This window comes from Nannospalax galili, unplaced genomic scaffold (assembly GCF_000622305.1).
Source record: "Nannospalax galili isolate Female #2095 unplaced genomic scaffold, S.galili_v1.0 scaffold103, whole genome shotgun sequence".
Classification (NCBI taxonomy): Eukaryota; Metazoa; Chordata; class Mammalia; order Rodentia; family Spalacidae; genus Nannospalax; species Nannospalax galili.
This window is the reverse complement of record NW_008352136.1, coordinates 1,040,085-1,045,361: the sequence shown is the minus strand read 5'-3', so window position 1 is coordinate 1,045,361 and position 5,277 is coordinate 1,040,085.

The window sequence follows — 5,277 nt, the reverse complement described above, 5'->3', positions numbered from 1 at the left end:
TTGCTTCATCTGGGAAATGTGGTCATGTCATAAGTTGGCTCTTTATAAAGGTAGAAGGCAATGAGCGCTGGGCTAATTTAGTTATTGTTCTTGGGGAGGGGACTTCACTTTTCAAGAACCAAAGGTTGGGGCTGGAGAGATGGCTCAATGGTTAAGAACACTGGTTGTTCTTGCAGAAGACCTGGGTTCGAATCCCAACACCCACATGGCAGCTAACAACTGTCCATAATTCCAGTTCCAGGGGATCTGATGGCCTCTTCTGTCCTCCACAGGCATTGCATGACATGGGTGCACTTACCTACATGCAGGCAATACACTCATACACATAAAATAAAAATAAAATAGAAAAAAAAGAACCAAAGGTTATTTCAAGCTAAGTGTTTTAATAATCACTAATTTGTAAAAAAAATTTTAATTTATGTGTATATGTGGGCTGGTATGTGCACATGAGTGTAGTGCCCATGGGTGCCAGAAGAGGATGTTGGATCCCCTGGAGCTAGAGCTACCTATGAGTTACCTTTCCATCCCTTAAAGGTAACTTTTAAAGTGATACAGTGACACAGTAAGTGATTACACTGTGGAAATGCCAAGTGAAAACATTCAAGTGATAAAAGAAGCTCTCTTAATATCATCTAGAGTGATCATGGGTCAGAGTAACATTTTCAGTGATGTTTTTGTCATGTTTTTGATTGTGATAATTATACACAACAGGAAATTACTCTTTAGCCATTTTGTTTATTGTAGTAAGAAACATATGTCAGGGTCCTGACCTCCATCAGTGGAATCAGCAGAGATCTCAGCAGACCTCCAGGGAGTGCCACTTCTGGCCTCCCTCTGCATAGGAGCTGAGAATGCAGGGGACTGCCTGAGAGAGCCCAGATCCTGCTTACACTTGGTACTGATCTGAAGCCATCAGCTCCCTTCAAAATAAAACCTGAGAGAACCTGAAACCTGGACCAACCAGCTTTACATAACCAATAAGGAAAGGACCGAGGCGCCCCAATAATACAAACAGAAGCACACTTCAACTTAATTCTCATATCAGAATCAAAAACAACAAAGTAAATTCACACACCAAAATCACAATGATAGAATAATAAAACGGAAAGCCAAAACACCATATCCCCACCAATCAACACCAATTCTGTAGAAGAGTTCTATAAGGAGAACCCCTTAGAGGTAACACAGGACACTGAATTTAAAAGAATAACCATAAACATGATCAAGGAATTCAACAAATTGAAAGACTATATGAAAAAATAAATCAAAGGACTGAAAGAAGATAGGGATAAATTTCTGAATGAATTCACAAAAGAGATAGAAACATTGAAAAAAACTCAGGAAGAAATGAAGAAGGAAGTGAAAAACTCAATAAGACAACTTGAAACAACAGGAAAGCCTCACCACTACAATGAAAGAAATGGAAAACAGAATATCAACACTGGAGGATAAACCTGAAGAACTGGACCACTCAAGCAAAGATTATGGAAAATTTATAAAAACACAGGAATGGAATATGCAAGAGATGTGGAACACCATGAAAAGACCAAATCTACGTACATAGGCATAGAAGAAGGAGAAGAATTTCAGGATAATGGTATTGACCTGATCTTAAACAGGACTGTAGAAGAGAATTTCCTGAAATTAAGGAAAGACATCCCCATACAAATACAGGAAGCACATAGAACGCCAAATAGACAGGATCAGAAAAGAAACTCCCCATGACATATCATAGTAAAAACACTAAATGTACAGAACAAAGAATACTGAAAGCAGCAAAAGAAAAACAACAAATCACATATAAAAGAAAGCCCATCAGAATTACAGCTGACTTATCAATGCAAACTATGAAAGCCAGAAGAGCCTGGACCAAGGTATTTTCAGCTGACAGTAGATGCCAGCTCAGAATACTTTATCCAGCAAAAATGTCTATTATAGATGAGGGGGAAAGAAAAATCTTCCATGACATAAATAGCCTGACAGAATACATGTCCACAAAACCAGCCCTTCAAAAAATATTTGAAGCAATACAGAGAACAGAGAAAGGAACAACTATACCCCAGGGGCAATGGAAGGAAAAAAAAGGTATATTTGAGGAAACAAAAAATTAGACAGAGAACACAACCAGCAATCAAAATGACAGCAACCAATACACATCTTTCAATAATAACCTTAAATATCAATGGACTGAACTCCCCAGTCAAAAGACACAGGCTAAGTGAATAGAATAAGAAACAAAATACAAGCCAGGTATGGTGGCTCATGCCTTTAATCCCAGCACTTGGGAGGTAGAGGCAGGCAGATCTTTGTGAGTTCAAGGCCAGCCTGCTCTACATAGTGAGTTCCAGGCCAGCTCGGGCTGCAGGGAGACCCTGTCTCAAAAAAGACCAAAACAATAAACAAAAAACAAAAGAGAGAGAGAGAGAGAAAGAGAGAGAGAGAGAGACAGAGCCAAAATCCAACTCTTTGTTTTCTGCAAGAAACCCATCTCATCTCCAAGGGCAGGCACTACCTTAAAATAAAATGATGGAAAAGAATATTCCAAGCAAATGGCACTAAGAAACAAGCAGGGGTTGCAATTCTAATATCTGACAAAATAGACTTCAAAGTAAAATTAATCAGAAGAGATAAGGAAGGCCACTTCATTCTGATCAAAGGAACAATTAACCAAGAAGATATTACAATCCTTAACATATATGCACCAAACTCTGGTGCACCCAAATTCATAAAAACAACACTACAGGACTTTAAGACACAGATTAACCCCAACTCAGTAATAGTATGGGACTTCAATACCCCACTGTCTCCAATAGACAGGTTCAACTGGACAAAGGCTAAACAGAGAGACGTCTGAATTAAATGAGACCATACACCAAATGGACCTAATAGACATCTTTTGAATATTTCACCCAAGCACCAAAGAATACAGTTTCTACTCAGCACCCCATGGAACTTTTTCAAAAATTGACCACATACTGGGCCACAAAACAAAACTCAACAAATACAAAAAAATGAAATAATTCCATGCATTCTATTGGACTACAATGCAATAAAGCTCAAAATTGACACTGGACGAAGAAGCCCTAGTCACTACACAACACATGCCTAAACAATGAATGGGTCAAAAGAGAAATTAAGAAAGAAATTTTAAAATTACTGGAATTCAGTGAAGAGGACAATACACAACACAACCTCTGGGACACTTTAAAAGCAGTCCTAACAGGGAAGGTTATAGCTCTAAGTGCCTACATTAAAAAATTAGAAAGAGCCCAAATAAATGACCTAATACTGCAACTCAAGACACTGGAAAGGTAAGAACAAATGAAGCCCAAACCCAGGAGAAGAGAAGAAATAACAAAAATCAGAGCAGAAATTAATGGACTAGAAACAAAGAAAACAATACAAAGAATCAATGAACCTAAGAGATAGTTCTTTGAAAAGCTAAACAAGATAGACAGACCCTTAGCCCAGTTAACCAAAACAAAGAAAGAGCAAATACAAATCAACAAAATCAGAGATGAAAGGGAAAACATCACAACAGACACCCAAAGATCCAGACCATTATGAGGGAATAATTTAAAAACCTATATGCTACTAAATTTGAAAATCTAAAAGAAATGGATGGATATCCAAAATCATGGGAACCTTCAAAGTTAAACCAAGAAGAGATCAACAGTTCAAACAGACCCATAACATAAAGGGAAGTTGAAACATTAATACAAAGCCTCCCAACTAAAAAAAGGCCAGGCCTAGATGGATTTACAGCAGAATTCCACCAGACATTTAAAGAATATGTCCAACCAATACTACTTAAATTATTCAAAATGATAGAAACAGGGAGAACTCCCAAATTCCTTCTATAAAGTCAGCATACCTCTGATACCCAGGTAAAGATACAACTAAAAAATAAAACTATAGACCCATATCCTTAATGAACATAGATGCAAAAATTCTCAACAAGACACTTGAAAACCGCATACAGACAGACACACATCAAAAAGATCATCCACCATGATCAAGTAGGCTTTATTGCAGAGATGCAGGCCTGGTTCAGTATTCGCAAGTTGGTAAATGTCATTAATCATATAAATGGACTCAAAGACAAAAACCACATTGTCATCTCAGTAGGTGTAGAAAAGGCTTTTGACAAAATTAAGCATGCATTTATGTTCAAAGTCCTAGAAGGAAGTGGACTGGAGGGAACATACCTCAACATAATTAAAGCCATATATAACAAACCCACAGCCAACATCATTCTAAATGGAGAAAAACTGGAAGCATTCCCATTAAAATCAGGAACCAGACAAGGATGTCCACTATCTCCACTCCTTTTCAGCTACTGTTTGAAACTCTTGCTAGAGCAATAAGACAGGAGAAGGAAATTAAAGGAGTACTAATTAGAAAAGAAGAGGTCAAACTATCCCTTTTTGCAGATGATATGATACTATACCTAAGAGATCCCAAAAGTTCCACCAGAAAACTCCTAGAACTGAACAGCACTTTCAGTATAGTGGCAGGTCATAAAATCAATCTACAAAAAAAATCAGTAGCCCTTCAATATACCATTAACAAACGATTGGAGAAAGAGTACAGGGAAATGCTCCCATTCACAATTGCTGAAAAAAATATCTTAGAATAAATCTGACCAAAGACACCAAAGAGCTCTACAATGAAAATTTTACATGGTTAAAGAAAGAGATTGAGGAAGACACCAGGAGGTGGAAGGACCTCCCATGCTCATGGATTGGAAGGATTAATATTGGGAAAACTACCATCCTACCAAAAGCAATATATAGACATACTTCACAGAATTAGAAAAAAACCATCCTTAAATTTGTATGGAAGCACAAAAGACCACAGATAGCCAAAGCAACTCTGAGCAAAAAGAGCAATGCTGGGGGAATTACTATATCAGATCTCAAAATATAATAAAGAGCTATAGTCATAAAAACAGCATGGTATTGGCACATAAATAGACACATAGATCAAAGGAACATCATTGAAGTCACAAACTCGACTACACACAATTTCAGCTACCTAATATTTGACAAAGGTGACAAGAACACACAATGGAGGAAAGGCAGCATCTTCAACAAAGGGTGCTGGCAAAACTGGATCTCCACCTGTAGAAGAATGAAACTAGATCCTTATCTTTTACCTTGCACAAATGTCAACTCCAAATGGATCGAAGACCTCAATGTGAAACTAGAAACCCTGAAACTATTAGAAGAAAATATTGGCAGTAACTTACAAGATACAGGTGTAGGAAAGGATTTT